Below are 12,757 nucleotides of genomic sequence, written 5' to 3' on the forward strand. Positions count from 1 at the left end.
TTGAATTCTTGTTTCTTCATTCTTTTCTGGTTGGATGTTTTGTTCTTCCTTCTGGTCCACTCCATCGATTTGATTCCCAGTTTCCTTTCCATCATTATTGGTTTCCTGTGCATGTCCCTTCATTTCACTTAGTTTAGCCTTCATATTTCCTCTAATTTGTGACTATAATCAACCAGTTCTGTGAGCATCTTGATCACCAGTATTTTGAACTGTGCATCTGAGAGGTTCGCTATTTCTTTTTCGCTTAGAGTTATTGGTTCTGGGGCTTTGAGTTCTTCTTGAGCCATATTTTGGACTGTTTGTGCCTGTTACGTATGAGAAGTGGAGCCCTAGGTGTTCACCAGGGCAGGACAACTCAGTCCCTGGGTTGTGACGCTGTATGTGGGGGTGGGGTCAAAGGAAAGCAATGGCGGTTCCCTCTGCCACCTCCCGCCACTGGGGCCTCGCGGTCCGTCCCACTGCTCACTCCTCTGCTGGTTTATCTCCGCGAATGTGTGACCACCGTCCGCCTGTCCCACACCCTCACTGGGTTCACGCTGCTACCCCGGCTGCCTGCACACTTGGGTCAGGGGATCTTTCCTGCCCGACCCTGCTCCGCTGCTTGCTCTGCCCCTCTTACAGGTCCTGGTTGAAAGGTTCGTTGTTGTTGGACTTCTGTATAGTTCAATTTTCTGTTCTTTGGCTGCGTCTTTGTTTACCAAACCTTTGTTGTATTCAAACTTGGTTGTGGGAGAAGGAACAGTGTTTCCACCTACGCCTCCATCTTGGTGGAAGTCTGATCTGTTCTTTTGTTTGGGCCATGTTTCTTTGACTCCTCTTTTGGCAACCTCCCTGTGTTTGTTTCTATATAGTAGGTAGACCTGCTTGACTCCATGTCTTGGCAGTGTGGCTTAATATAGTAGGTGTCCTATAGGGTCCAATGGCACAGTCTCCCCTATCACCCAAGCTGGATACTCGAAGTGCACCTTTCTTGTGGGCTGAGTACACCCTTCTCTGGTAGTTGATGCTTCATTGCTGTTGTCAGGTCAATGGGAGGGATTTTCCCACGCCGGTCAGCTTCAAGGGCTAGCTGTGACCACTGACCACCAACTTCCACACTCTGTGGAGGATTCACTGTGTGGGGGCAGGGTGGTGGTGCTCCAGATGGTCTTGTGGTCTGTAGCTGCTTCAGATGTGGTCTGTGCAGGCTCTGGAGTTTCCTGGGTGGTGCAGGTCAAGGTCAGCCGCTACCTGTGTTTAACCTGGCACACCCTGCCTGAACTGTAAAGCAATCTGAGATGGCTGCTACTTGTGCTGGGCTTGTAGATTCCCCGGCAAGGCCATACTGTGAATCTAGGCTGCTCATGCCGGACCTGGGGCCACTTAACAAGTGGTACAACGGCTAGGGGCTCACTGAGGCCAGCTGTTGGTTGTTTGAGAGGATTTAGGGAGTTATGAAGCACTAGCCAATACCAGCCATTCATATGGAAAGCAGCTTGGGTAGTCTGGTAAGTTGGGTGAGACTGAATCTCTGGGGATCTTCAAGGTGGGGAAAACAGTGTTAGCCAGGTTGATGGAGTCTCAGATATGGCACCAGCCCATTGGCTCTGTGGCTGTTTGGCTCTGTGGGGAAAAGGGACAATGGCCTTTGCCCACCTTTGTCTGGGAGAAAGCTGTCCTCCAGCTCTTACCTTGATGCCAACACTTCAGTTTCTCCCTGTATGACACTGGTGGTTTTTAAACTGCTGCCATGGTGCTGGAGCTCAGAGGGAGTGAGTCTGAGTAAGTCCGTGTGTGGGTTCTTTAAGAGGAACTGCTTGGGACTCCAGAAGTTTCTTCCACTGATCCAATCCCCACTGGTTTTTACAGCCAGAGATTATGGGGATTTATTTTCCTGGCACTGGCCCCGGGCATGGTGGCCTGGGGTGGGGCTGGGACTCCACTCCTGAGATATCTCTCCTGAATTTTTATCTACCACATGTGGATGAAGGACCAGCCCCTTCCCCATCTGTGCTGCTCCTACTGGGAAGTCTGAATGGATGTGGTTTCTTTAATTCCATAGTTATCAGACTTCCATTTAAGTAAATTTCTGATGGTTCTGAGTGATGGTTGTTCTATTTTAGTTGTAGTTTTGATGTGATTGTGAGAGGAGGCAAGCAGTGTTTACCTATGCCACCATCTTGACTGGTAGTAAATATTGAGTTCTTTTGGTCCAGTCTAATTTATTCCTGGAAACATTACCTGAATATCAATAACTATTTTTAAGGTAGTCTAACTTTCTAGTAAGTATGTTCCAGAAGCTACCCTGATAAGGATGTTAAGAAATCCCTTCAGTGTACTTGTCCTGCCATCCAGTCCTGATCTTGGGAGAAGTTTGGGGAGTGCTAGTCCATAAACTAGGGTGTCTAAGCGATCTCTTATACCTTCAGGGTGGACCCTTTGGGCAAAAGGCTCCCTCTAATTTTGTGTTATCTATTAGGTGAATTCCAGTGGGTCAATTTTGTTCTAGGTCATCTGAGCATTTCTTTCTTTCTTTCTTTTTTTTTGATTTGATTTATTTATCTTAGAGGGGAAGGGAAGGAGAGAGAGAGAGAAATATCAATGTATGGTTGCCTTCTGTGTGTCCCCTGCTGGGAATTGGCCTTCAGGGAACTGGCCTGCAACCCAGGCATGTGCCCTGACTGGGAATCGAACCTCGATCGTGTGGTTCGCAGGACCGCGCTCAATCCACTGAGCTACACCAGCCAGGTCTTTTTTTTTTTTTTAAAGATTTTATTTATTTATCTTTAGAGGGGAAGGGAAGGAGAGAAGGAGAGAAATATGAATATATGGTTGCCTCTCGTGAGTCCCCTGCTGGGAACTGGTCTGCAACCCAGGCATGTGCCCTGACTGGGAATCGAACCGCGATTGTGTGGTTCGCAGGCCCGCGCTCAATTCACTGAGCTACACCAGCCAGGGCTGAGCATTTCTTTTTCCTTAAAAGAATTCCAGGGCATTCCACTTTGGCTCAGAATATTTAGTGCTTAATTGAAATAAAAGCAGAGCTTTCTTGGAATAGCTGTGGGTTAGAATATTTTCACCCCACCCCCACATTTGTCAGCCTGAAGTCTTCTGAAGCTTTCCTGAGGTGCAAATGCAGGTCATTTAAGGACCCATGTACTCCCCAGGGATGGCAAGATATTTAGACCCTGTTGCAACAGTGCTTGTTTAATACAAGTAGTATTTCTTTAAATCTATCAATTAAATTTTACTCTACCATAAAGAATAAACAAGCATCTCTGTGTGCCTACCGTTACTAAGACCAATATTTCTACTGTCTAAAATGAAATTTAATTCTTGCTTCATATGCCAACACTATGAGTGATATGATAAGACTCAGATGTGATTGCAGGAAATACTTTAAGAAAATATGTTGGGATAATATCTTTGAAAGTTTATGAATTTTTTTCCTCTAATATATATTGAGGGAGAAACTGCTTTTCATGGATTCTGTTCATGTCAGAAAACTGGGCTGATCTGAAGGCATCGGACACCTACATCAAACTCATTATCAAGGCAATTTCTCTTCTCTATTTTAGAGTCTCAATGTCTCACACCCACAAAAACATATGTTAATAAAATGGCTCTGTGAGTTATAAAAGGGTAAATTCTGATGAAATATTCTGAGACTGCTGCAAGAGAAAGTTGTGCAATATTTTCGGGTTCCTGCGATGGAAAATTCTGATGGTTGCATCATCCTTTTTATGGGCCAGGTAATCAGTGTCATATGATCTGGTCATAATCTGGTCAGCCTCTTTAACCGCATCTGCAGAATTCTTGTCACATGTCTTTTCTGTTGAGGAAAGATGACTGATGGTGTTTTCTATTATACTGAAGTTGTAACTATGCTTAAATTCACTACACTTAAATGAATCAAGAAGTTCCAATGACATAGTCCTCTATGCTTTTCACCTAATTCTTGATCTTTATTTTTATTGTAATTTTGTTGTACAGGAAAACCCAAAGTTTTACGTTATAATTGTTTTCTGAAATTGTTCAGACTTAAACCAAAAGCTATTAAATAAGACAACTGAGTGAGACTTTATAATCAAGATGAACAATTCAGTTAAGATCACCCAGGTTTTTGTCTTTTGTTCTCACATCTCTTCCTGCTCCACCTCATATTATTTTGAACTGAATCCTAAAGATATTATTTTGTCCATAGTTATTTTCAATATACCAAAATACCTGGGTAAGGGCAATTATGTGAGGAAATTAAATTGATTTGTAGGAACCAGTGCCTTTGTGTACAACCCAAGTAATAACAGTGACTTATAAGGTGACAGACCATTCTGTGATAGATATGAACATCTATTGTACAATCGCTATTTCAGCCTTCCTGGACTCACTGAGAAGCCACATAACTGGTCAGAACACAAACCAGGTGGGCCAAAGATGCCTACAAAACTTGTTCTTGCCTCATATGGTATCTTGCATTTACTCAGAGATTCCAGAGTTAATAATATCAATGGGTTTCCCGATTATACCCCCCAAAAGTCATAGTTTTCAATCACTCTTTACACATAAAATATTTCTGCTCTTTAGTATGCATTTCAGAAAAATACAAGTTTGATGTGGAAAAACTGAATTCTGCTGATTTTATTTGCACATGTGTCACAAAAATCTTTTAAGGGGCAAAAATTTTAAGCAGTTTTTCTCCAGATCCTTGAATGAAACTGATGCTCTGAAAATGTGCTGTAGTTACTCTAGGCCTTTGAGAACCCCAGTTACAGTGCTACAGTGACAACCCATCTAGTGATAATGTGTATAACCCCAGCAAGAATAAGTATACCCCTGCTTGAGAACAGAGCAAGTCTGAGTCTGTGTAGATTGGCAAGGGAAGAAAAGGTGAAAAATGCTCTGGGGCTATGATTTGTATAAAATCTCAAGTTTATTCCTCTCCATGTCTGCAGGTATTAGGGCGTTAATTTCTTGGCTTGGACAGAGTGCAATAGATAATGATTTTTGTTCTCTCCCTACTCCCCTTCTTTATCCATTTTGTTCTTCATTCTTTAATTCAGCTACTAAATTCATCAGTCTTTTTCTGTCTTTCCCTCCAACTTTGTATATTGGAGCAAGGGGAAAAGAGAGGTTTGGAAAAAAAGAGCTTTTTTCTTACAGTCTCTCTGCCTCAGCTCTTGAATAATTGTTGACAATTTTATTCATTTTTTAGGTGCTGATCAAAGCATAATTATCAGCAATTATTACAAAAAAAGTAAGTATAGCAAGCCCACCTCATGAAACTATGGCTGACAATGCTACTTATCAGAGTAAAATTATGACAATCTCTCTTTCAATAACTATTACATGTGTCTGGAGTACCTACTAAGTGCTAGGTGGGAAGGAAGATTAAAAAATTAGTACTCTCTGATGTTGAGAGGTTTACAAAGGAGATGCCTGTACATAAAATTATAATACAAATTGGAATATGGTATGTTCTATGCCAGTACTTCTGAGACCACCTGCTAAATCAGAATCTCTGGTTGCAGGAATCAAGAACTTACATTTTAGTAAGATTTCTAGGTGGTTTTTATGCACATTAAAGTGTTTTATGTGTTTAAACACTTTCCCCGGGGGAACATCAGAAGAAAAGGATCAACCCCAGCATAAATGAATCAGAAAAAAATGATAGAGAAGAAAGTCAGGAAAATTTTATGACTTTTTCCAGTACTGATCAAGTGACCAGGAAGAGAGAAGTACTATTAGACTCCTCTGCATGGCATACTTGTAGCATGTTTTAACATTGCAGACTAGTCATTTTAAGTGGAAGAATAGGTAGAAACTCAAATTGCACAGTTAAGTGAATTTTGAAATATGGAAATCTTATGTACATGCATTAAGCTTCAAAAAACTGCTGGAATTGCAGTTCAAGCTAAAAAATGTATCTGTATAAAGCAACTTGATGTTACTTATGCTTGAAACAGCATTAGTTGTCATCAAAATTTACCATAATTTATAAGTTTTGCACATAAGCACTATTTTGGCTCATAATTTCAGTTCAATTTATTCAACATTATTAAGTCTACAGTGAAAGCTCATTTCCAAAGCTATTTATTTAGTGTTTGATAATAGTAGTTGAGGGCAGTACTTCTCTTCCAGAAAAATTTCAGTATCAGCCCAAAAAAATTACAATAAAAACTTTACCACTGCTAAGCCATTGAACTGGTCTGTGGGAGGGCAAGCCAGATATTCATATAACTCTTTAGTCATTTTAAACTCAGTATTGGCTCCACAAATAATCAGCAATTAAACAGTGTCTGTAACGTCTGTCATTCAAAATCAATTGCCTTCTTGTTTAATTGATTATTGATAATACTCCCAATGTCCTCAATTCTTAGAGCAACTTTTCACACTAAATGGATAATAGTTTTAAACAAGTTTGTTTCTTCTGGATACATGTCTTCAGGTACTGCAATTAAACATTGTTTGATTAGCTCACCATCACTAAATGGCTTTCCTTGCTTGACTAACAAATGAACCAGCAGAAAACTAAATTTACTTTAATTGCAGCCTTATTTCCATTTTTTTTTATTTTGGGGAAGGAATTTTGCTGTGATGAGATATCTCATTTTAAATTTTCTGATTTTTCTGACTGTTTCTCTTCTGTGTGTTGGGAATATTGTGATCAGTGCTTAGTTTGGTAATGTTAACCTATGTTGTATTCTTTTAGCACAGTTATAATGTTATTGTATAATAAACACAATGCTTTTTCATCTCATTTGATCAAAGTAATCCACTGCCTTAGAAGAATGACATTTGAAGTGAACTTTTCTTGTTTTGACATGATGGCTATACACTGGCAATAAAAAATAAAATATCACAGATACAGTGATACTTAAGGTACTTGAAACACTGTGCAATTCTAACTGTCAGTGTGATTCATAGTGGTGAGCAGCAGTGTGAAGCAACGATGGATGGCACCACATAAGGTCTCTGTCACAGCCACTGAACTCTGCCATTGCAGCACAAAAGCCACCATAGACAATATGTAAGTGAATAAATGTGTCTGTGTCCCATTTATATATGGTTCTTTATTTATATAAAGAACCTTATTTACAGACACTGAAATGTAAATCCCATGTACTCTTCGAGGGTCATGAAATATTTTTCTTTTGATTTTTTTCAACTATTAAAGAATACACACACACACACACACACACACACACACACACACACACAAAACATTGCTAGCTCACAGGATGTTAAAAACAAGTGACAGTCCAAATTTGGCCTCTTGTTTTTTGGCCGAACCTGCTTTTATTGCTCTAGAAGTGAGTCAAGGGAAAGTATTTTAAGAGAAAGTCTAGAAAGTGGTCACTGGGACTCTGAGTTCTTTGCTGAACTCAGAGGAAGCAGTTTCTGACAATGTCATGGGGGCCAACTTCATACATAAGTGGATTGAAGGGGATGGTAAGAAAGTAGATATGGGAAATATAAGCAACTTTTCATGAACTTTCACTCTGAAAATGGGGATCGAGGGAGTGAAAAATGAGAGATAGCTGAGAAATTATGTAATTTAGGAGGAATTTTGGGTAAAATAAGAGATTTGAACATGAGCACTTAAACATTGTCTTTTTTTAAAAAAGGAAAATGATATATATCTTGAAGTTTGTTAGAAAGGTCAAGTGAGATAAAGTGTGGTTTGTATCTAGGATGATGCCTAGCATGTGGTAGGGTCTCAATAATAGGCATTACTATGTATTCACTTTCTTTTTTGTAAAAAACCAACAGAGTCTATGCTTCCTGTGTTACTTTGTTACTGGGTCTTTACACTCTCTTATTTAAAATCAAGACTGTACTTTAATTGAGGTGTTTTTTAAAGATTTTATTTTTTATTGTTTGGAAAGGGGAAGGGAGAGAGAAAGAGAGGAGAGAAACCTCATTGTATGGCTGCCTCTTGCATGCCTCTGACCAGGAACCTGGCCTGCAACCCAGGCAAGTGCCCTAGACTGGGAATTGAACCAGTGACCCTTTGATTCTCAGGCCAGCGCTCAGCCACTGAGCCACAACAGCCAGGGCATGATTGAGATGTTTTGAAAATTATTAAATAAATTAGAAGTTAACCAGTTGGTCAAGATCTGGTAACTTTGATCATTTTGATTTTGTACTTTCCTTAGCTTTCCCCTTTTATTTTATTTTTAAGTATATTTTATTGATTATGCTATTTTAGTTGTCCCATTTTTCCTCTTTGCTCCTCTCATTCCCTCTAGCAATTCCCCTCCTCCTTAGTTCAAGTCCATGGGTCCTGCATATAGGTTCTTTGACTTATCCATTTCCTATACTTTTCTTAATATCCCCTTGTCTATTTGACCTTTCCCCCCATTCTTCCCCTTCACCCTCCCCACTGATAACCCTTCATAGGATCTCCACATCTATGATTCTGTTCCTATTCTAGTTGTTTGCTTAGTTTGTTTTGTTTTTGTTTTTTAGGTTATTTTTTATTTATACCAAATTTATTTCTGAAATAATGAGAGGAATTTAACAATGAAGTGTTGAAAAGAAGATATAGTGAGATAGGTAAATTCTTTTTTTTTAAACTGTTGTTCAAGTACAGTTGTCTCTATTTTCACCCCATCACAGTCAGCCATACTTCCCACCCTCAAACCTACCCCCTTTGGCTTTATTCATGTATCCTTTATATATGTTCCTTTATTGACGTTCCCTTATTTTCCTCCTCTCTGGTTACTGTCAGTTTGTTCTTTATTTCAATGTTTCTGGTTATATTTTGCTTGCTTGTTTTGTTGCTTAGGTTTCATTTATAGGTGAGATCATATGGTATTTATCTTTCACTGTCTGGCTTATTTCACTTAGCATAAAGCTTTCCAGTTCCAGTCATGCCATCGTTGATAGTTGTGAAATTGTTGTCATTTTACTGTTCATAGTTTTGACCTTCTTCTTTTTCTTAAATAAGTCCCTGTAACATTTCACATAATGAGAGCTCGGTGATGATGAACTCCTTAAACTTTACCTTGTCTGGGAAGCATTATCTGCCCTTCAATTCTAAATGATAGCTTTGCTGTCATTTAGACAGAGTAATGATAGAGTCACCTTGGTTGTAGGTCCTTGCTTTTCATTACTTTGAATAATTATTGCCAGTCTTTTCTTGCCTGAAAAGTTTCTTTTGAGAAATCAGCAGATAGTCTTATGGGAACTCCTTTGTAGGTAACTCTGTGCTTTTCTTTTGCTGCTTTTGATATTCTCTCTTTAGCTTTAACCTTTGGCATTTTAATTATGTTGTGCCTTGGTGTGGTCCTCTTTGGGTCCAACTTGTTTGGGACTCTCTGTGCTTCCTGCAGTTGTATGTCTATTTCCTTTACCATGTTAGGGAAGTTTTCTTTCATTGTTTTTCGAATAGTTTTAAATTTCTTGCTCTTTCTCTTCTTCTGGCATTCCTATGACTTGAATGTTGGCATTTTTGGAGATGTCCCAGATTCTTCTTATTCTCTCCTTGTTTTTTTGAATTCTTGTTTCTTCATTCTCTACTGGTTGAATGTTTATTTCTTCCTCATGTTCCAAATCATTGATTTTAACCCCAGCTTTATTTCCTTCACTGTTGGTTCCCTGGGGATTTTTCTTTATTTCACTTAGTGTAGCCTTCATTTCTTCCCTTATGCATTCGCCATACTCAATGAGTTCTCTGAGCGTCCTTATCACCAGTGTTTTGAACTCTGCATCTGATAGATTGGCTATTTTCGTTTTGTTTGGTTCTTTTTCTGGAGTTTTGATCTATTCTTTCATTTGGGCCATATTTCTTTGTTTCCTCAGTTTGGCAGCCTCCCTATGTTTGTTTTCTATGTATTAGGTAGAGCTGCTTTGACTCCCTGCCTTGGTGCACTTGTTACGTTGTAAGGGGCAGAGCCTTAGGTGTTCCACAGAGTGGGGCAACCTGCTTTGCCACTCTGTGGTACTGTATGTGAGGGAGTTGTTGGAGGGGGAATAATGCCGCTTGCTTGGCACTCATCCCATTTCCAGTCACTTTACTCACTTCCTGCATGCAACTGGCCCCCCTCTAGCTGCTGCCCTGGTGGTGGTTCCCAGACTGGGTGAGTTTGCATATGTTCTAGGACCACAGGGGCCATTTGAATGGACTCTCCTGGCGAGACCAGCAGTTTCTTCTGCTGTCCCAACCCTCACTGGTTTTTTTATAGCCAGAAGTTGTGAGGCTTTGTTTTCCCAGTGCTGGTACCCTGGGCTTTGTGGTCTGGTCTGGGACTCGGATCATTCACTCCCCAGGTGTCCCTCCCCATTTTTATCTGCCACATGTGAATGTGGGTTCGCCCATTCCACTGGCTGCCACCACTCCATGTCCTTTCCACCCTGGCTCCCTTCTCTGACCCTCCTGCCTGTCTGGATGAATACCTCTTCTTTAAATTCTTTTTTGAAATTTAATTCTTGTTCAAGTACAGTTTTCTGTCTTATATTCCCAGCCCTGCCACCCCCCCCCCAGTGCTCCCCACCTCCCTCCCATTTCTCTTCTCTTCTTTAAATTCTTGATTGTCAGACTTCCATGCAGTTCGATTTTCTGACAGTTTTGGTTGTTTTGAGGTTAGTTGTGATCCTTCTTGTTGTTGTGCAAGGAGGCAAAGTGTGTCTACCTACACCTCCATCTTGGCTGGAAGTCTCCAGCTTTCTCATTTTATACTGAGTTCTAATCTCTTTATTCTAACTTTGCATGTGAGCTACTTTCCTTAATTTTTTTCATTGTCTTTTAAAACTACAATACAATCATACAAATAATTGTACAAATGAATCATATAAATCTTACACTGATTTGATATATTAGTGGGTTTATTTTTATTCATATTTTGTACATAACTTTTTTATCTGCAAGTCATATATGATGCTACTATGTGACCCAGCAAGCACTCCTGTGTCCCAGGAGAAATTTCCCAGTATCCACGAGAAATTAAAGCATGTGTCCACACAAAAATATGTACCCAAATGCTTATAGCAACAGTTTTCATAATTGCCAGAAAGTGGAAATAACCCACATGTCCATTCATCAGTTGGAAATAGCCAAATAACCCACTAATAAAATATGGAATATCCATACAATGGAATTTTGTTCAGCCATAAAAAGGAATGAAGTCCTGATAAGAGCTACAAAATAAATGAAACTTGAAAACATTTTGCTGAGTGAAAGAAGCCCATTACAAGAGACCACATACTGTATGATTCCATTTCTGTGAACTGTCCAGAATAGACAAATCTATAGAGACAGAACATAGATTAGTGAAGGCCTGGCACCTGAAAGAGAAATGGGGAGTGACTGCTAATAGGGTATTGGGTTTCTTTGTGAGATGACAGTGTATAGTTTGTCTGATAATCTGATGACTGGAGTTCCTGTGGATGTTTCTTTTCTTTTCTTTTAAATATTTTATTTATTTTTAGAGAGATGGGGAAGGGAGAGACAAAGAGAGGGAGTGAAACATCAATGTGTGGTTGCCTCTAGCACACCCCATACTGGAGACCTGCCCTGCAACCCAGTCATGTGCCCTGACAGGTAATCAAACCAGCGACACTTTGGTTCACAGGCCTGTGCTCAGTCCACTGAGCCACACCAGCCAGGGCCTGGATGTTTCTTTTGAATGTTGTTTTGCTGAAGGAGGCTTCTCTCATCCTGCATCTGGCAATCTTTGGTTGTGTGGTATAGTTTGTATATAACATTTTATTTTTAGAGATAATTTGAAGCCTAGATGGATGTTATCTTGCTTTAAAGAATAAGTTTGATTGCTTTACTCAGGTACTTAGTAGTGCCAGCAATCAGGTATCATCTTAACCCAAATTCGGGCTAGAGATTTTACTGGACTACCCAGATGATTTGGGGCTGTAGACAGTGCAAGGGCTGGTTTACTTTCACTTCACCCTAATTCCTGGTGTGCCACTGGTGCCACATTGGAGCCTGAGGTCAAAGAAATGTCAGTACCACTGACCCTTTATTTTAAAATTCGATGCTTTGTTCATCATGAATTTTCCACTTATTTTATTAATTAATTTTAATGGTTAATACTGCATTAAAGTATTATTTATCTGGATTGCTGAGTTTTTTTGTTTTTTCCTAAATTTTGTGCCCACATGAGTACTTCATTTACATCTGCTTTGGGGTTTTTATATCCTGTGAGTTTGAAGAGACAAAGCTGTGGGCTCCCCAACTTCCTGTAAAACCCTGTAGTGATTTTGAGGGCATTCTTACTTTTCTCCTTTATCAGGCTATTTAGAATTAACTGTCTAGAGGCTTCCACATAACTAGAGACTGAAGTGGATGAAATAAACATTTATATTCCCTCTCCCCTGAAACTGCCCTAAAATGACTGTAGCAGAATAACAATCTGAAAACTTACAAAGACTAAGTGAAGGGAAAAGACAACACAGTAAATGAGAGTGGTCCATAATTTTTTGGAAGACAGGGAGCTGATGGAAGATTGACATCTCAGACAAGGAGCAGGGAGCGGAGAACAAGAAGTGAGCCAGTTCACCCCACAGAATCCCACAGGAAATGTGTTGTTCTCACTATTAGTCATGAGGGAGAGGCAACAACAGTTGCATTCACATGATATGGTCTATAATATACATTTGCTGTGTCACCTCAAAGATTATTTGAACTCTCCTATGTCACAGTCTGGTCAGGGGACCTAGATCTTGTACAACTGGACAGGGTTCTAATAGACTATACAGACTATCTCAGAAACTCAGGATCAAGCTAAAAGTGACCTTAATATGACCATAAATCATAAAACTG

Source organism: Sturnira hondurensis, unplaced genomic scaffold (assembly GCF_014824575.4).
Source record: "Sturnira hondurensis isolate 20B ecotype Veracruz unplaced genomic scaffold, ASM1482457v3 Scaffold0008196, whole genome shotgun sequence".
In the NCBI taxonomy this organism is placed as follows: domain Eukaryota; kingdom Metazoa; phylum Chordata; class Mammalia; order Chiroptera; family Phyllostomidae; genus Sturnira; species Sturnira hondurensis.